Source organism: Chelonia mydas, chromosome 8 (assembly GCF_015237465.2).
Source record: "Chelonia mydas isolate rCheMyd1 chromosome 8, rCheMyd1.pri.v2, whole genome shotgun sequence".
Lineage (NCBI taxonomy): Eukaryota > Metazoa > Chordata > Testudines > Cheloniidae > Chelonia > Chelonia mydas.
In genome coordinates, this window is record NC_057854.1 from 33,580,360 (window position 1) to 33,601,872 (window position 21,513).

Here is a 21,513-nt window from a genome sequence, read left to right on the forward strand (position 1 = left end):
CCAGTTACAGTTTGCTCAGCAGCAGCAAACGAAGCTGCACAAGAATAACACGGCTAGCAGTGAAACAGGGTTTCTGGAAGGAAATGAGGAAGGCTGGTGGTGTGGTTACGGCCCCAGACTACTCTGGTCTCTACCAAAGATTCCGCTTGTGCCCTTGGGCATGTCATGTTATTTCTCTGTGCCTCGTTGCCACCTGTGTACGATGGGGATGAGAAGATGGCCTTTCTCCCAGCATTTTCCTATCTCGTCCATTTTGACTGCAAGCGCCGCAGGGCACGGGCTGTCTCTGACAGCACACTGGGGGCCTGATTTCAACTAGGGCCTCTAGGCGCTACTACAATACAAGTACATTTTTTAATGGAATTTGGGGACTGTCCTAGGTAACAGACAGATAGGTAGCCACCCAGTTCCTTCTCTCCATAGTTCATCAGAGCATTTCACTGCTCCAGACTGGTGAGAAATGGGGGAGCTGAGGAATTAGGAATGATTGCTCATGATGGTGGGGAAGGGAGAGTGTAGCGGGCCCTAGCAGGGAAGGTATGTTAATTAATCCCTCCCGCCCCTCGGGATATATTGGGAATGCCCAAGAATTGAGCAGCTCGACAGCCACTCAGCATGCGGGGGCGAAATCCTGGCCCCCTTGGAGTCAATGGCAAAATTCCCTTTGACTTCAATGAGGCCAAGATTTCACGCCCGGAATAGCCAGGAACCCTAACACCAGAGCAGGTAGCACTCTCCTCCTCCAGGCATTGCTGGGCACCCCAGGAAATGCACTCAGCTGGCATTGCCCAGCACGCCAGAGTCAGCACCCCCATGCACAGCTATAAAACAAACCTCTTAGATTGGATATTAGGAAAAACTTTTTCACTAAGAGGGTGGTGAAACACTGGAATGCGTTACCTAGGGAGGTGGTAGAATCTCCTTCCTTAGAGGTTTTAAGGTCAGGCTTGACACAGCCCTGGCTGGGATGATTTAACTGGGACTTGGTCCTGCTTCGAGCAGGGGGTTGGACTAGATGACCTTCTGGGGTCCCTTCCAACCCTGATATTCTATGATTCTATGATTGCTAGCCGGCATGCGAGGCATGTCCAGCAAGCACACTCCACTGGGGCCATCAAGCATGCAGGATATACTCAGGAAATGGGCTCCCTTGGCTCTGCTCAATACGTCAGGGAGCACCCACGCCCAGCACCTCCATCACTGACAAACACGCTTCTCCATGCCTGCCAAGAGGATGCTCTATGAAATATGCCTCTTCAGCAATGCCCAGAAGGCTGGCCTGTCGTCCATTTGCCATGGCCTCCTGTGGTTGTCCTCCCCCCTGCCCAACCACCCATGGTTCTATTGGAGGCCTGCTGCCAGGGGAGCTGTGCTGTCAAAGAGCAAGGAACCGGGGGTGGTACAGGGGAAACAGAGTTGGGCCAATTCAAACCAGTGGCAAAACTCCCATTGACCATGGTAGGGCCAGGGTTTTCCCCCTCGTGTGGAAGCACATAGATGGCTCTGGACAGCTGCCAATCCACGGGTTTGATGGGGGCTTGATCTCTGGCTCATTTCATGAGGTGTAAACTCTGCCCCCAAAGGGGAAGCTGAGGAGGAACTCTACAAGGGGACCCTCATCAAGATTGCCTCCACCTTCATTCCTCCAGATTTTCCCCTGGGAGGGGGCAATCCAGCCCTGCGGTCAGAATCAGACCCAGTGTAGGAGAAGAAGGACAAGTCCCCTTTTCTCTGTGTGCATTCTGTCAGATACACTGTTTTACTGATGAAAGCAGCCTGCCCTTACATAACTCCCCAGGCCAGGATCTCCAAGAGCTTGTTTCCAGCTCTCTATAAATAATAATAATTGCTGTGCTCTCGGTTGAGCCCCACATGAGGCTCCTTTCCATCAGAGCGCTCTTTAGTGATTGCTTTTCATTAACTTTTGGGGGGTCTTTCTAGCACCACACCTAATCAATACAGTAATTAAAACAAAAATACTTCAGAAAAGCCGCAGGGCAGTAAAAACAGGGAAGCAATTATAGGGAAACTTCAAGCATTAGCAACAGAAAGGGAATACAAGGCTAAAAGCTTTGCAACCGCCCTTTGCAACATTTACACAAACATTGGAATTCAGCAAATGGTTTTTTTTAAGGGTTCCCCTTTGGATTCACTGCGCCGTGTTTGTATTTCATGGTGTTTTGCTGGAAACTGGATGGGATCATATCAAATAAGAACTGTTTCTGCCCGCATTCTCCCTGCCATGCATCCACCTCCCACACACAGAGCCTTGTGCTAAGCCATTTCTGAGCTTCCAACAAGTCTGGTTTCACTTTCCCCTCCTTGTTTTTCACGTTCATCTCCCACCTCGATTTATGTGTGGACCAAAAGCTCTGAACCATCCCCACAAAGACTGCGCTCTGGAGGCCCCCTAGACAGCTAAGGTTTGGAGATCCAGATGGCTCAGAGAAGATTTGCAGTTTACCCCTCTGGATCCATGTGTGAGTCAAACTGCTGACCCTCTTGTTCACTGCTCTCCAGAGTTTTATGATTGTTATTTATTTGCAGTACAGTAGCACCGAGAGCTCCCAGTGGAGATGAGGGCCCAACTCTGCCAGACGCTAGTACATACACAAAAGAGACAGTCGCTCACAATCCTGCTTTCTGTTCTCTGAGGGCCAAGTCAACTGTCGGCTCAGTGCCCAGCCCAAATGCTCAGGCTGAGTGTGGGGCATGTGTCTGGGGGAAGGCAGGGAGAGGAGCACATGCCTGATGAGCAGCTTCTCAGGCTTATTGTAGCTGAATTGCAGAAGTTACCCAGCACTCACATACACTGAGGCAGGACAGGAAGATCTGTGTCCTGTGCACCAGCCTCTGCCTGCCTGGATCCCATCGCCATACAGCTGCGTGAGGAAACCGAGCAGCAGAATGGGGCTGAACACCGTGCAAGGGGAGTGCACCAGTTCCCCTGCCAGAGAACTCAGGGAAGCTGCTGAGTCTGGGGAGGACTCACTCCTTAGTAAATAGATAGTGAGTCACTGGCTCAGGCTTTGCCCCAAGAGCAGTCAGGGGCCATGGGAAAAGCAGGAAGCAAACTGGTTCAGATGAGATAAGAACTGACCTGGGCCTTGGTCTAGAACGTGGCTGGAATCTGACCCAAACCTGATTCCAGAATTCTGACCGATCCCCAGCAGACTGATCACCCAGTACCTGAACTCAGCCATGCCTGGGTGCCGAGTCAGCCCCAGAGCGCCAATAGAGCCCAAGAAAGAGCCTGTTCTCATGGTATCATCTGCGCAGCCAGATGCAGGGAGTTCTGAAAAGCCTGATCACAAACTCACAAGACCTGGAGAAGCACCAGCGCATTAGGGGACTTGTCCATACAGAACCTGAAATCTCTTTCACCCATCCCTGCTAGAGTGACCAGATGTCCCGATTTTACAGGGACAGTTCCGATATTTGGGGCTTTGTCTCATAGGTGCCTATTACCTCCACCCCATCCAATTTTTCACACTTTCTATCTGGTCCCCCTAATCCCTGATTCCATCCTGAAGGACTCATGTGCTTTATACATGAAACAGAAGAATTGCTTCATCCACCACTTAAATGCAGCCACCTCTCGGGTGGAACATGGAAATGGTTTAAGGCCATATTACGTCTCACCCTAGCTGAGATATGTGTGTGTGTGTGGGGGGGGGATGTATAAGAGGGGGACAAGTAGCTTTTTCTCCCACTTGTGCCCCTCCAATGAAGGCTAGACACAATAACAATTCCCTCCTAGTGCCCCACAGGGGCAAATCACCTCAAAAGAGTCTGGGAAGGAAGTGGGGCCATGGTCATCCCTTCATGCGAGCCCACCAAGCTGGGCTGGTGAAATGGAGGGAGTAGACAGCACTGTGTGCCTGCCCTGTGTGCCAGGGATCTGAGGGCAGGAGTGCGCCTCTCCTTGGGGCACCCCCAACACAGACCAAGGTGGACCCTACATTAGCCTGGCAGAGCCCAGCTTTACTGCAGCCCAGCTGGAGGGGAGGGGGATGTTGGGGGGGGTGAGGGGGGGACAATAGCCAATTACAATTGTTCATTGTAGGAACTGGTTCATGTGACTGCAGTGGAAGATGTAAATGAAAAGCAAGGGAAGGTTTGATCTTATCATCACAATACCGTTCTCCCTTGATTAGTGCCACTCTTTCATATTCCCCATGTGAGAACACACTGCAACAGTCCAAATGAAGAGACAGGAGGCTCTGTGAAACACTGCCCAATTATCTGATCAAGCAAATAAAGAGAGCAGGCAACAGCCGGGAGTGGGGATGGCTGGAGCCGTCAATCTGTTTGTCTACTAATTATTTAACACAGAAGACAATTTCAATACTTAACCCCCTTGATCCCAGGAGCTGTGTTTGTGTGTTGTATGGGAGTCAAGGAACACAATTTTCATTAGTATTTAGCACAGGGAGCTCTGGATTAGCCAGCGCTGAAGGTTTAAATAAAAAATGAACAGGAGTCAGACTGCTTATTCATCATCTGGGAGCAAGATGTCAGGTTTGGACATCCCAGCCATTATCATAATTGCCAGCAATATTCATCCATAAATACACATCTGGCAGCATTCCTCTCAGTTTGCCATCGCCTAAAATAATTGGGTCCTTCTATCTGAGGGGTTGTTTTCTTTTCACGCAAAATGCCCAAAAAGCCCTTCCTCAGTGCATGGTCCCCCACCTCCACAGGAATCTGCAATGCATTCAGCACTGCTTACCTTTCTACTCTCCACTCCAACACATTTATTTTTGCAATTAAAAGACAATGGGCCAAGTTCTTCTCTGCTGTAATTTCACTCACTTGGTGGAGTTATGCCAGCAGCCAATCTGGCCGGGTATTTACGTTGCATTTTCTATTGTCCTTTGCAGAAAGTGAGTTTGCTGGTTAAGTACCAAAGCATGCAATTCAAAACCCCAGTGCCAGGAGGCACTAGCCTGCCCTGAGGGAGGCTGGGGTTTTCAAAGAAGACTACAGGAGTTAGCAGCCTAAATTACTTTAAAAAGCAGTGGGATTTGGGTGCCTAACTCCCATAGGCAACTTGGAAAATCCCAACCTAACTGAACTCCTAGGCGAGGAGTTCCTTTTATGCTCTTTTAGCCACCCCCACTTGGCCATGTTTGAGCTGAGAGCATAGCAAAGATGACCTTGGTTAATGCAAGATTGTTTTTATTATGCTGACTGTGAATAAGAGATGTGGTGTGAGAGGTTTCTCTTCCAACTGCCATGACCTTGAAGCAAAGAGCAAGCCATTCCCCTGCACTTTCACAGCAACCTCCTCTGATCCTAGTGATGGACAGTCTCTAGGGGATAAGCAAGTCATTCCCAAGAGCAGGGGCTCTCAGGGTAAATCTAGCCTGATTCCTGACCACTAGCAGCAAGGAACGGAAATCTTACACAGTACTTTGTTCTCATGAGATCTCCACTCCAACCGTAACTGACCTCACTTTGTGGGCAGTACCAGTGCCACTGGGAAAATAAAGTCCCAGTGCAATACATGGCTCTTGATCCCAACCACATGCACCATCCCCAGCCGCTAAATACAGGGAGTTTCCCCTCTTCCAACTGCTCTGCTACACCAGAGGATGGAGTGCTCATTGCACTGAGGCACTGCAAAGCCATAGCACTTCCTCAACTGCTAGCCAGAATAACAGGCCCTGCTGAAATTTTCACAAGCCCATCTGGCTTGCACAGTCCCTTCACTAGTTTCCAGTTATGATCTAGCCAGCTGGCTGCCTAATTCCAATCCACCAACCACTGAGGTAGCCAGTGACTAAGACAACCCAGGGACTAATGCATGAGCTGTATTTCCAGCCACCCGGAATGCCCAGAAATCCCAGTTCCAGTGCGTCCATCCCCATGGCCAGCGCACATGATTTATGGCACCTCTGCCTGTACTGCCATGCCATACAGAGATCTGGGTTGATGGACAGTGCTGCACACCATTCGCCAGTGTGGGAGAGCCCATGTCATCCACCCATCTCATTCCCGACTGATGCACTTCACGCCCAGTAATCTGTGTGCCCAAATGAGCCAGCTCACTCCAAACCTTGACCTTGGAGGAGTTTAAGGAGTTAAAAGAACTCCTAGGTCAGGTGATCAATAAGGTCTATTAGCAAATTAAAGCAGCTTTGATTAAAAGAGACAAGTAAGATTATCTGCCTATTGGAAGGAATTGCTGTGATTGAAACCTGGTATTCTCTGTAGCCCAGAAGCTCTGTGCTGCTTAGCATGTGTCCTCTCTCATCTCAGTACCCTGTGCTCTGTCTATTTTCTAATGCCATTGCTACCCTACAATAAATGTTACATGGGGTTTAATGGTTTCTGAAAGCAGGGATCGGAACACAAAGTGTTTGGAGACTTTCAGATGCTTTCTATCCTTAACAGAGCTAAGGAAAAATGAAAGGTTTAAATAAACCATGAAAAGTGGCGGGGAATGAGCTCTCTAGCTGACTTACATTGCAGGGGGAAATAGGGCTTGTGCATTAAGAATTGATACTTCTGTGTGATTTTTTTTATAGAAGGCAGGATTGTCTAGTGAGAGCTTGGGGCAGGAGCCAGGAGTTTGGGCTTCTATTCGCAGCTCTGCCATCCCCACGTCGGGCCACCTACAGTGAAAATGGGGAGGATGGCACAGATGTCCTCAGTGGCTGTGATGGTTGGTTAGTTAATGTCCATAATGCTCCTTGGCCAAACCCTCTCCTGCTCCTTAAAGTCAACGGGAGTTTTGCCTGGCCAAGGCCTGTGGGGTTTGGCCCTTTAAGATCCTCAGATAAAAGGCTGCAGCCACCTCCCCGCCAGTGGATTCTCTAATGTGGGGGCCCTCCCAGTAGGGTTTACACTCGTATAAGGCAAGGGTGAACGGGGCTTCCCCAGCTTCAGGGAGCCAGGAGAGGAAGATCACTGGTCCTGCTGGCACTGGTACTGGCTAAGCAACGGGAAATCAGAAGTGAGTTTCCTGGCAGCTGCTCCTGGAGATAAAGTTCAGGGAGAAGAAAGGCTAAATCCCATGTCCATGCACGGCACAGTTACAATCCATTATTAAACCTGACTAAATAAATGATTGGCTGGAATTCTCTGCGTAACAGCGAGTGCAGAAAGCAGCAGCACAGAGCAGGTGGAGCAGCATGGGGGAGATTGAAGAGCCAGAGCTGACAGCTGCAGAGTTCTTGAAAGGCGAGGAGACGGGTGTCAGGCCTGACAGTTTCCTTCCAAGCAGACAGAGCAAGGAAAGTGGAAAGATGGTCAGGGTGAGATGCTGGGTTGCCCTGCTAAGAACAGGGCACTGCTGGGCTAGCACCCCTCCCCCCATTAGTCTGGCCGAGAACAGGGGGCTATTGCTCCAGGCTTCTAGCCTGGATCAGAACGGCAACACTACGTTAGCAATGCAAGGTCACGTTTTCAAAAGGACCTACGTGATTTATGAGCCTAAATGCATAAATCATTTTAGCAACTGGGATCAGGGATTTTAAATCACTTATGCCCTTTGAAACGTTAACCATTATCACAGGGTTTCAATTCTCTGAGATTTATTTCCCGGAGCCCCCTCCGCTTCCGTCCATTCAGGGCTCCAGCTTCAGGTTAGCCCCATGGGAGGGGGGAGCAGGGCTGGGACTGAGGCTTCAGCCCCACAGGAGGCACCAGGGTTCAGGACCACGACTCAGGGCTTCAGTCCCCAGTGCCACAAAAACATATCCTTCTCCTGATCAAAGCTTCCTAGTTCTTGCTCTCTGAGTCCCTTGAGTCATGCCACTAACACCTCATTCCTTTGTTCTGCTGCAAGGGAAACTGCACTGCTCCAAATTCCAGCTCCCTGCAGGGAAGTTGGAGCAAACCATCAGTTACCTCTTCATAGTCTTCCCCTAGCCTTCATCCATCCTATTGTTCAGTCCGGGCCACTAGCAGATATATTTTTTTAGGCACCACTCCCCTCTCCATGGCACCAGGAACATAAGCCATGCACAGTGAAAGGCAGTGATAAGACAGAAGGATAGTGCAGACAGTTCATACCATCAACCTGGAATTCATCAGTTGTACAGAGACAGACTGCCCAGCTCATGACACAGATGAATTAGAATGAGGGCAGCACATCTGCACAGCTCCATGGTCTCAAAGCTAGCAAGGCCCTGCTCACATGCAGGATCTGCCTCCGGCACATGAAGGAGACCTCAGTTTTACCTGGAGAACGTCTAGCTGGTTTCCTACAGCGCCGGAGTCGCTGTTAGGCAGGTATCACACACAGGGAAAGACGGATCGAATCCTCGATGTGACTGCAGGTCCTTTTTTCTTCCCCCTTGTTCTCCAGTGAGCTTACAGTGGAGCGGGGAAGTTTTAGATGACAAATTAGGAAAAAATAGCAAGCCCCATTCTGCTGTCCCCTCCTCAGGGACAGGTAGCTTTGGAGGGGAGCGGGTGCTGCCAGCAGTTCAGCTGAGGAATCCGTGTGTGGTGCTAACGAGCCATCAGCGCAGCCTTCCCCGGAAGTCCAGCAGGAAAGTCTAACTACACTCCATGGTTTTAGTCAGGGCCCTGCTCCTTGGGCCCTTGACCGGGGTCCCACCTAGGGGAGTCTAGCGATACATTTCGCACATCTCCTCCCCTCCCCCCCCACCCGATTTTTCCTGAGGAAAAAAAAAGACTCCCTTTGGCCTCAGTGGGCTTTGGATCCGACCCCAAACATTAGAAGAGCTCATTTTCAGGGGGCTGTATCTCAGGATTCCCTTGTTCCACAGACTGTACACCCCCCCCCCCCCGCCGCCCCCAATTAATTTCCAGGCCTGTCTGCCTTGTGGGTTTGAAACAAAATTTGGTCTTCAATGGAAACATGGCGCCCATCTCTGGAGCCAGCTGCCATGGTGGGTTTCAGATCAGACATCGAATGTTACTGACTGCGTTCCTGGGCTCTCCTTCCCCAACGTGAGGGCCTGTGTTTGCCCTTTGCCTTCATCTGCAAAAAAAAGTCTGATGGATACATGCTTTGCCCTGTCTGTGTGGTAAAACCTAACAACATCTCTCTCCTGTCCTGTCCCCCGTGTCCCGGGCTGTAGCATCCCTTCCTCCTACTTCTCTATTTGCCCTTCCTCTTCCAACTCCTTTGCCTTTCTCCTCAGTCTTTTCTCTGCACCTTCTTCTCACCCCTTCTCTTCCTGCCCCTCCCAAACAATCCTCTCCCTTTTACTGGTGCCAGAGCTGGGATACCACCCCTGTCCTTGTTGCAATACTGGCCCAGAAGGAAGCGCTCTCCAAATGGGTTCAGAGCTGGGAGGGGAGGAGCAGTGGGTGCTGGCAAGGGCCTGATCTCTAACAATTACAGTAAAAAAAGACAGAATAGGCAGTTTTTAGCGCACATCCCCTTCCCCATGCTAACTCTTCCCATTGATTTTATAGCCACAGTATCAGTAAATCTATATTATATTATTTATAATTCATTCTGTGGTTTACTGTTTACACGAAAAACATCGCAGCCCAGGAGTCTGTACTGGAACTGTTAGCACCTGAGCAGGAAAGGTTTGTGGCACCACGCCTGCTCCAAAATGGAATATTGAAAAATCGTTTAAATGATCAACTTGGTCAGCTAAGGCAGGCTGAAAGAGCTGGTGCCCCAGAGGGCTCAGCTGTCTGCTGAAACGGAGAAGCTGGTAGCAGGTATGTATGCAAAAACCCCAATAAGGCCTGCAGCCAACATGGGGGATTTTTTATTAGACCTTCTCTTACCAAATATAGAGGAACCGATCACAGAACCAAAAAATAGTGGTAGTTTAGGTACCAGAGATCATGACTTGATCACACTTTTAATATGCAAACAGAATAAAGTCCCTGCCAGTAATATATATCTATACACACTTTGTGCTTGACTAGGGCCAATTTCACAAAGCTGAAAACTATTATGAGCCAAATCAGCTAGGAGGAAGCATTTAATCAGAAAAATGTGAATGATAATTAGGAATCATTTAAGAACACCTTATTAGATGCCCCAAAAGCTACAATCCCACAACTGAGGAAGAAGGCCATACGCGTTAAAAAACTGACTTGGTTTAGAGGGGAAGAGAAGGCAGCTATAAAAAATTTTTAAAAATAATGTATAGAAAGGGGAAGTTGAGAGTATTGAATACACATCAGAAGTTAGGAAGTGTAGACAATTGATAAGGGAAACAAAGGGACACAAGAAGAAATCTATGGCCAGCAGAGTTAAGGACATTAAGAAGAAGTTTTTAAAATATATTAGAAACAAAAAGAATCTTCACAATGATATTAGTCCATTATTAGATGGAAATGGTAGAATTATCAATAATAATACACAAAAGGCAGAAGTGTTCAATAAATATTTCTGTTCTGTGTCTGGGAAAAAACAGATATCATATGGTGATAACACTCTTTCTGTTCCACTAGTGTCTCTGGATGATGTTAAACAGAAGCTACTTTTGAATTCAGCAGGACCAGATAACTTGCATCCCAGAGTTTTAAAAGAGCTGGCTGTGGGCTCACTGGACCAGTAATGTTGATTTTCAATAAGTCTTGAAGTACTGGGGAATTTCTAAAAGACTGGAAGAAAGCTAATGTTGTGCCAATTGTTAAAAAGGTCAACAAGATGACCCGATAATTATAGACCTATCAGCCTGACATCAATCCAATAATAAAGTGGGACTCAATTAATAAAGAAGGGTAATGGAATTAATGCCGATCAACATAAGTTTATGGAAAATAGATCCTGTCAAACTAACTTGATGTCTTTTTTTGATGAGATTACAAGTTGATTGAGAGAGGTAACAGCTGACATAAAATACTCAGACTTCTGCAAGGTGTTTGACTTGGTACCACACAACCTTTTGATTAAAAAACTAGAACAATATAAAATTAACGTAGCACACATGGATTAAAAACTGGCTAACTGATAGGTGTCAGAAATATAAGTATAAACAGGGAATTGTCATTGAATGGGATGTGTTTCCAGGTGGCCGGCAGGGATGGGAGGTCCACCCAATACCAGCCTTGAAAGGGTTAATGAGGCTGAGGAGGGGGCCAATTAACATGAAATGCTGCACCTGAGGGAGAGCTGGGGATGGAAAGGCTGACTGGAGGTGGAGCATACAGGGCTGGTGGCCAAAAGAACTAATGTGATCCAGGCATGCATACACAGGGGAGTACACAGGGGAGTGGGAGTAAAAGGTTATTTTACCTGAGGATTTGGCACTGGTGCGACAGCTGCTAAAATACTGTCCGCAGTTTTGGTGCCCACAGTTCAAGATGGCTGTTGATAAATTGAAGAGGGTTCAGAGAAGAGCCACAAGAATGATTAACGGATTAGAAGAAACACACCCCCTTCAATGACAATTCCCTGTTTACACTTTCAGCTTGGAAAAGAGATGACTAAGGGGGGATATGATAGAGGTCTTTAAAATCATGACTGGTGTGGAGAAAGTAAATAAGGAAGTGCTATTTACTCCTCCTCATAACACAAGAAGTAGGGGCCACAAAATGAAATTAATAGGCAGCAGGTTTAAAACAAACAAAAGGAAGCATTTCTTCACACAACGCACAGTCAACCTGTGGAACTCTTTGCCAGAGAATGTTGTGAAGGCCAAGACTATAACAAGGTTCAAAAAAGAACTAGATAAATTCCTGGAGGATAGTTCCATCAATGGCTATTAGCCAGGATGGGCAGGGATGGGGTCCCTAGCCTCTGTTTGCCAGAAGCTGGGAATGGGCGACACGGGATAGATCACTTGATGATACCTGTTCTGTTCATTCCCCGTGGGGCACAGGGCATTGGTCACTGTCGGAAGACAGGATACTGGGCTAGATGGACCTTTGATCTGACCCAGTATGGCTGTTCTTATGTTCTAGAAAACAGTGATAGACTCCAGGAGCTCAATCTATATTTAGCTTAACAAAGAGAAGGTGAAGGGGTCACTTGACTACAGTGTATAAGTATCTACATGGGCTAGCTGCGGCAAGTACAAATCTGCCTGAAACTCCTGGGCATGTACTCAGCGTAGCTAGCCAGTGTCATCACGCAGTGCTGCCCATGCCACCACTACTAGCTTTAGTGCGCTGGCTCTCATCGAGCTAGCAGGAGTATGCCCATGTAAGCTGAGACTCACACCCCTTGTGCGTAGTAGAGATGTAGCCAAAGAGGGAGAAGCTGCAGAGTGACAATGGTGGCATCAACATGCAGCCATCTGGCCTTCTCGGGGCAGTGCCTGCTCTGTTAGGAGGTGAGACACCAGCAAGGTGACATGCATGCCTGTTATCCAGCCTCTTAAGGGAAGGGCTGGAAGCAGCAGAGGGGAAGCCAGACAGGAAATATTCACTGCCATTTCACTTTTGCAGATAGCTTTTTGAAATCCCTGGAACTAGCTCTAATGCATGGCAGGGAGTATTTCCAGATGGCCGGGCTAATTAGCAGACAGCAGGAGAAGGTGGCACTGGGATCCAGATCCAGGTCTGCTGTGCAGTAGGAAATGGAATGGGAGTGCGAGGCAAAAGCAGATCTCAGGTTTCTTTGAGCTGTTCTAATGAGGTTCTGACCCATAATGGCAAAGATCTTGAGAAGTCAGCTGCTCTTGTGAGATTTCTACAAGCTTGTGTCACATCTGAACCAAATCCAAAAAGGAGGCCCCTTCCCAGTTTGGCTCCAGCATGCACTCCAAACCATAAAGGAGGGGGGGTTGTTGGATCCTGAAATCTGAATCCACTCCCTGAGCTGAAGGGGTCCAGGCTAGAGCTCTGATTCAGGCCTCTCTAATCTTTAGCATTTGAGACCAGGAGGGAGCAAGGCATTGGAAGGACCGAGGTATTTAGTCACTCGGTATCCAGTTTGCAAAGGAATAGGACAGCAAAGAAAACAAACAAACCTGGGAGCAGTATATGCAGCTATGTCACATCTCACAGAGTGGGGGGGGGGGTGTCCTCTATTTCCCACCCACTCTACCTGCTAGGATGTACAGCTCAGATTCTGGGCCATGACTGCTGAGAGCAATTATGAGGGACACACACTTCAAAAGGCTGAATGCTTATATCAACATGGGGCCAGAAGGGACTACCGTGACCTCCTGTGTAACACAGGCCAGGGAACTGCCCCGAACTGATTCCTGTTTGAACTAGAGCATTGTTTTTAGAAAAATGTCTAGTCTGGATTTCAGACTGGTCAGTGATGGAGAATCCATAATGACCCTTGGTAAATTGTTCCACTGGTTAATTACCCTCACTATTAAAAATGTGCACCTTCTTTCCAGTCTGAATTTATCTAGTTTCAACGTCCAGCCACTGGATTATTTTTATACCTCTGTTTGATAGATTGGAGAGCCCATTAGCAAACATTTGTTCCCCATGTAGGCATGCTAGTTTCATGGATATCAAAACTTTGTACGTCTGTCAAACAGACCAGCAGCCTCACGGCTCAGGTTTCTGGTACTGACTGATTCTGCCCTGGTTGACAACACAATGAGACGATCTTGTCTTCATACTGTGTCCGTATTTCCACTTTGGGACCATGCTGAGCACATGGGGAAAAGCGTAATCTCTTAAATTCCCCCTCAGATATCTGATACTGGGGCAAAATGCCCCTCTACCATTAAGCACAATATGTTCATTGTGTTCAGATGAAACCCCGGCATCCAGATGGACACCAGCACATCTCGGAAGTGCACCACAAAGAAACTCCAGCAAAAAACAACAGTGAACAGCTTAATCAAACCTTTTTGAACTTTAAAAGACATCCGAGTTCAGCTTGAGTTCTGGGAGACAGTTCTGATTTGATCTAGGTCTGTTTATCTGAACCCATAGCTTCCCTTCTCTTGTGTTTTATTAAATTCAGCATGTGGTTTTTATGAGAAAAGATAATTACAAGCAGGAAAGGTCACTTGTTATCTTTGCTCAGATATTAGAGGTCTCCCGAGCTGTTTATTGCATTCTGCCTTAACTGATCAAACACTAACACCAGGCACTCGGAAGAGAAGCTTGCTGATGATCTGAGTGCTAGAAGAGCTTGTGTGCTGCCCTCCACAGGACCGGTCTGTGACTCAGTTTACAAGTCACAGATGATGTTGGCCCTAAGAGCCCTGTGGATTTTATTTTAAAAGATCCACAAGGAATATTAAGGTAGCACCCTCTTTGCAAACATCATTTGAGGAAGATCCGCTAAGCATGAGAGAGAGTGAGACTCCCATTGCGGTGTTTAGGTTGCTTAGCCATTGGCAAGATTTGCATGTGGGGAGTTTGAAATTGTTTTCATCAGATTTTTGTCTTGTTTCTGGGTGTTGGGAGAGCTGGGTTCAATGCCCTGCTCTGCTACAGATTTTCTGAGTGACTTTGGGCAAGTCACTTAGTCTCTCTGTGCGTTAGCTCCCCAATGGTGATAACAGCACTGCCCTGCCTCATGGCGTGGTGAAGATCAATACCTTAGTGATTGTACATTGTTCAGATACTATGGTAACAGGGGGCGTATAAGTACCTTAGACCAAGTCTATCCTTGGAAGGCTTTGCTGGTATAACTGGACTGGCAAACCACTCTTAGTGGAGATGCAGCTTATAGTGGCAAAACTGTGCTTTTGCCAGTATACTTTATTCCAGCCCCTGCCCTCCCTCCCCTCCAAAGTGACAAAAGTACAGGTTCACTGGTGTAACTGCATCTACATGAGGGGCTTCTGCTGGCTCAGCTGTCTCCATCAGGGATCACACACCTGACTGGCAGAGTGATGTCAGTAGGAGGTTGTGGTGTAGACCTGGCCTGAGATGGAAGTCTCTCCCAATCCACTGAGCATCTATTTACCAAGACTTTATATTGGAGTTTAAGGTGAACAGATAGCAGCAGGGGAAATCCCCAGTGTCCAGCACTAGAGATCTCCACATTGCACTTGCTGCTCTATTAGATTAAAATTCAGCCATCAGCTAGAAGCAACATTTGATACTAAACTCACCTGGCATGCCCTCCCCCACCCCTTGAGCTCCTCCTCCTCTGCCACACCTGACAGGGTTCCTGTTTTATTCTGATTTACTGTTGGTACCTCTGGGGCACTCTCTTTTGCCCTCTTTCCCCCCACCCCCACCTCTGAACTGGTAGACCAGCTTTCAGGCATTGATTTGGAACAAACTGATGCCCTGCCAAGCCCTAAATCATCAAGTCACTCAGCATACATTCCCCACACCACTCACACTCCATCCCTGATTTTGTATGGAGAGAGTATAACCAAGAGAGCAGAGAAAATTCAGAAGGTTTAAAAGAAAAAAACTTGATAAAAACAAGTCACACAACTGGATTAATGAGAAAAAGTTATACCAGGGAGACGAGAATACCAAGTATTTATACAGCAGAAAGCTAGAAGCAAAGGTAAAGAGATGAAACAAAAACCCACTATGGAAAAGAAAAATATGGGGACATATGAGATGCCATTCTGGATCAGGCCAATGCAGTGATAAATCGATCAAAATCTGGGATCGTGACATATGGAACCACAACAATGGAGAAAAGAAAACAACTGCAAACTACAGAGAGTAACACACTGGTGTTCCACACATCTTGAGTTCCAGCTGTGTCCCCTTTGTTTACCAGGCAGCACCTCCTCTCTGGAACGCTACACAGCACACAGAGGCACCATGTGGCTGAATAATGCACTCCAAGGAAACAGATCACTACACTCTTTGTTGCTCAAATAGTCTGGATCAAATTCACGGTGATGTGCAAAGAGCTGCTAATTGTAAGGGAGCCTAAAGGAGCCCACACACTGGGAGGCTGCAATGTATAACCTATACCAGTCTGGCTCACTTAACCTCCCTGCCCAAGGCAAGTGGAGGCATCTGCTATTGAAAGCTCCTGGGGTGGGCCAAGATCAGTCTGCCCCACTGTCTGTGGTTGACTGGCACAAGTGTTTGGACCTTGGTCCTCTGGCTTGTTGGCTGTAATCTGTTATTGTCTCTCCTGACACCAGCTGACTTGCCCACTGCTCCCCAGGTGAAGGAATGGATGGCAATATTTTATTGCCACTGATTGGTGTGGGGGTTGTTGGAACTTGCAAAGCCAGATCCTTGCAACTGAATCTGCCGGCAGGGCTACCATTCAACGTGCAGCCAACAGTGAGCCTCTGTGGACAGAGCTGGCGCAAGAGGGTGCAGGGAACACACATGCCTCCCTAATTCTCCCCTTCCTGCCTTGCCTCCCCTGGGGGGCTCTGGTTCCCAGACTCCTGCCTGGTTGAATTCTGAGGGCATGGCCATTGGGCTCCTTGAATGCCTCCTGGTCTCCTATGAGGTGCTGCAGCAGCCAATGCAAGGCAATCTGCATGGGAATGTGTCACATATCCTAGTAAGTATCCTCTCCTGAAAAAAGAAAAGGAGTACTTGTGGCACCTTAGAGACTAACCAATTTATTTGAGCATGAGCTTTTGTGAGTTACAGCTCACTTCATCGGACACATACTGTGGAAATTGCAGAAGACATTATTATATACACAGACACCATGAAACAATACCTCCTCCCACCCCACTCTCCTGCTGGTAATAGCTTATCTAAAGTGATCATCAAGATGGGCCATTTCCAGCACAAATCCAGGTTTTCTCACCCCCCCCCAAAACACACACACACACACACTCACTGAGTTTGTGTGTGTGTGTGTGTGTTTTGGGGGGGGGGGTGAGAAAACCTGGATTTGTGCTGGAAATGGCCCACCTTGATTTTCATGCACGTTGTAAGGAGAGTGGTCACTTTGGATAGGCTATTACCAGCAGGAGAGTGAGTTTGTGTGTGTGGTTTTTGGAGGGGGGTGAGGGGGTGAGAGAACCTGGATTCCTGCAGGAAATGGCCCACCTTGATTATCATACACATTGTGAAGAGAGTGGTCACTTTGGATGGGCTATTACCAGCAAGAGAGTGAGTTTGTCTGTGGGGGGGGGCAGAGGGTGAGAAAACCTGGATTTGTGCTGGAAATGGCCCATCTTGATGATCACTTTAGATAAGCTATTACCAGCAGGAGAGTGGGGTGGGAGGAGGTATTGTTTCATGGTGTCTGTGTATATAATAATGTCTTCTGCAATTTCCACAGTATGTGTCCGATGAAGTGAGCTGTAACTCACGAAAGCTCATGCTCAAATAAATTGGTTAGTCTCTAAGGTGCCACTAGTACTCCTTTTCTTTTTGCGAATACAGACTAACACGGCTGTTACTCTGAAACCTATCCTCTCCTGGCCACCTACTAGGGCAGCTGTGAGCAGAATCCAAGCCTCTGCCACTCTGGAACCCCTGGGGTGCATGAAGCATCAGCAAGCTGCTGCTCTGGTCCCTCCCGTGGCCTCTCTGGCACATTTCCTAGCACTGATCCTCCATCTGTTTATCCATTCTCGGAAGTGGGGCTCCTTAGCCCATCTGCGCTAGGCCCGAGGACCAGCGCTGACCCCGAAGATGCCCCCATTACTCAAACATACCCCTCTCCCAGAACACTATAGGTTTACAGCTTAACTCTCTCAGGGGCGTACAGCTGTTGTGAAGCAATCAATACAAACACTAAACACCTTTCTGCTATTCTGTACTTAATCATGTAACGCACAGGTGAATATAGATCATACAAGACAAACACTAAATCAGTGGTTCTCAAACTCTTGTACTGGTGACCCCTTTCACATAGCAAGTCTCTGTGTGCAACCCCCCTTATCAATTAAAAACACTTTTTTACATATTTAACACCATTATAAATGCTGGAGGCAAAGCAGGGTTTGGGGTGGAGGTTGACAGCTTGTAAGCCTCCATGTAATAACCTTGTGACCCCCTGAGGGGTCCCAACCCCCAGTTTGAGAACCCCTGCACTAAATACATGTCCATGCCTCAGTTTTCTCACCACTCCAGGGCATTCTATGGGCGGGGGTCCAAGTCCATTGGCTTGTCCGGAGTCCTTGGGACTATCTGGCTCAGGAAAGCAGGCAGCAAGCTGCCCTCCTTGTCCAGGAGACTGCTATATGCTGGGTGACCTCTCTCAGCTGGAGTCCCTCCTTTTCCTGTGAGTTTCTTTATTTTAAACCCCTTCTGGTCACCTGGCCCTTTTTGTTGTTCTCCTCCTGGTAACTTTCCACTGTTCCTACTCCCCACCCCGAGGAATCAGCTAAAGCCGTTTTCTAAGGCTGCAGCTGCATTTTTGCATAGCCTTTGTGAGGTCTAAGTACTGTCATTAACTTAATGTCTTCCCCCTTGTGTCTGTCTGGGGCATACATGCTACAGGACCTGTCAGCAATGGTGAATCCACATACCTACAGACATTCATAATACAGCTGTTTTTCATAAGATAACTTCACAATATCAGTCAGAGTTCATAAGCTGTGCAGACATAGCCCCAATTCATCACAGCAGGTATGATCAGAAGTTCCTGGTTCTGTGCCGCTCAGCATGGCACCTCCTCCCATCTCTTCTTTCTCATGTCTCCCACTCAGCCTCACAACAATAACAAAGTCCTTCTGCTGAGGTAAAGTGGGGAATTCAGCTGTCATGAGGGAGAGAGGAGAGGGGAAGTACTGCCTAGTGATTGGAGCAGGGCCCTGCAAGACAGAAGTCCTGGAGTTTAGTCCTAGTCATGCCCAGCATGACTTTGGGCAAGTCCCCCGATCACTCTCTGCCTCTGTTTCCTCATTAGATGTGCGGGAGGATATTTGCAGGGTGTGAGAGTAAAGCTTGGTGAATCAGGCCCATCTTTTGTAACCGGGATCCATACAGCGGTGGGAACAGCCTTGTAGAGTACACGACATGGCAGTGGGCTTTACAGATGTATGTCTAGTCCGCTTCTCCGTGACCCTGAGCCTGCACTCAGCTTTGCATCTTCACTATTCCTGCTCCTTGGGGAGAACCTCCTGCCCCTGTTGTAAGTCAAAGCAGCTTCAGAGCCACTCTGAATTTCTGCTCCATGTCATATGGCCCCCTCTAGGCCATGGGACAGAGAGAACAGCAGAACATATTGAAAACATACGCGCCAACTTCTAATGGTGCTGGTGGGTGCTCGACACCCCTCTGCTCCCGGCCCTGCCCCGACTCCACCCCTGCCCCTATTCCAACCCCTTCCCCAAAGTCCCCGCCCCAACTCCGCCCCCTCCCTGCCCCATTTGACTCCTTCCCCAAATCCCTGCCTCTTCCCCTGAGTGCACCATGTTCCCGCCCCTCCCTTCTGGAGCTTGCTACAGCTGTTTGGTGGCGGCAAGTGCTGGGAGGTAGGGGGAGTGGCTGGGATGCGCCATGCTCAGCAGAGGAGGCAGAGGTGAGGTGGGGCAGGGAGCTTGGCTGCCAGTGGGTGCAGAGCACCCACTAATTTTTTCCCCCATGGGTGCTCCAGCCCCAGAGCACCCACGGAGTCGGCGCCTATGATTGAAGACACTATGGACCCGCACATCTGTATGGGGCATAAGGTGGAATTAGATCCCCCTCCACCCCAGAGTCATTGCCCCTGACCTGTGGTCTGGGTACCTAGGAGTAAGTGTGTATTACATGCCTACTACTCCCCTCTCCCTGAAGAAGTGGGGTGGAAGTCCAGCTGAGCCTGCACAGGACAGGGGTAATTTGCTGCTGTCATGGACCAATCACAGATTACCCCTTTTCTGGGTGCTCGTGGGGTGGTACAGCTGAGTGCTGCTCTTTATGTGGGGTGGATTGTGCTTATCTGATCTAGCTCTATAAAACTGCAAAGCAGTATCCTCTCTTATGGCTCTTCAGCCTCTAATGTCAGGCATAAAAACCTGACCCCCCCACTCCACGGCAAAAAATACTCTTCCCTTAATAGGCTTGTTCCCAAACAATAATTCCAGTTCTTTAGAAAGCAGGTCAGCAGCACTGAGTAATAAATTCATTATAATCTAATAAAGTTCATTAGTCCTTGAAAAGTCTGAAATGTGAAGCGATATTACCAATGAAATCGCCCTCTGGAGGGATCCTTTCTGGGTGGGAAAAAAGGGATTTGAGATAAAAAGAAATAAAAATAGTATGAATTTCAAATAAGAGGAGTTGTTGCTGGGAGAACTGGAAACACCAGAAAGAAGCCGCTTCTAGCTGGCAATAGAAGCACCGAGGCCCAACACATGAAAGGGAACCGTAGCTATTAATATCGGGGTAGTCAGAACGAAGGGTCATGTGTAAGGGGTTATGCAGCCAATGCTCCTTGGAGTACAGTTTGAAGCAGCAAAATCTCTACACAGACCGATAATAAAAGTCCCTAACACAATGTCAAGAGAGTTTCCGTTTGAAGCAAGAGAAGCCAATCAGCTTAGCTAACAATGTGTGATTCCATTTCCATCCCCTTGGGACATCTGCATGCAAGGCCTTCCTGGGAGTCCTTCATCTACGCTGCCAACAAGAAGGCAAAACAAATGAATAAGGAAATGTGGGCTGCAGCTGGTTTATATGGGAATAGCTCCACTGGCTCCAATGCTGATTTACACCAGTGGAATGTCTGGCTCAGTGAGACCCTTCCTCTCTGGTTCCCTGTGCATCCTGCCTTCTCCATTTACCTCTGGAACCCTGTTGCTACAGGTACTTAAGCCTCTGGGTAGCTTTATGCAGGTGAATACAATGGAACTACTCGCATGTGTAAAGTTACACATGTGCCATAGTGTTTGCAGGATCAGGGCCTTCGACTGTAAAATCCTCAGGGCAGCAGCTCTCTTCATTTTGGCCCAGATTCTTAAAGATAGTTAGGCAACTAACTCCTATTGGAGTTAGGCACCTAACCACCTCTAAGGGTCTAGAAATTTGCGCTTTGTACCATGCCTAGTCAGTGCTTAGCAAACAATAAATTAGGACATGAGACCAAATCCTCCCCTTCACAGGAGATTTCAACTGGCTACAAGAGGTGTTTCCAGGGCTTGATGGGTCACAACATATTGGGTCTGAAAAGTGTTACTGAATGAGGATTGCCTAGAACAAGTGTGATTTCCAGTTCATTCTTTTATCTGGTCCAAATCTGCGAGGACACAAGGAAACATCTCTATTTCAATAATAAAATAATAATAATAATACCACCTACCTCTTACATAGTGCTTTGCATCAGTAGATCTCAAATCACCTTACAGAAGAGGTCAATATCATTATCCCCATTTTCCAAGATGGGGAAATTGAGGCACAGGAAGAGGAAGTGACTTGCCCAAGGTCACCCAGCAGGCCGGCGCAGAGCCAGGAACAGACCCCAGCTAAGTCCCAGTTCAGTGCTCATGGCTGTCTGAATGATGCCCAGCGGAGTAGAAGGGGTCTCAGGTGAGATTAGTGGGCACAGTGAAGGTGTGGTCAGAGGTGCACAATTAATGGAGTTTATTCCATGGTTCCACCATGCCTTACATAGCTACAATAACAAAGGAATGTAACCATGCCATGATGAGATGATAAACAGAACTAGGTCTGGGCACAGAACTGGCTACACCTGTTAAGAGGAAGGAGGGTCTCATGGCCAGAGAGCAAACAGAGATGTCAGATGAGCTGAGTTTGATTCCAGGCTTTGCCTCTGATTCATGTCACTTGCAACCAGATTATCAGAACCAGCCATTG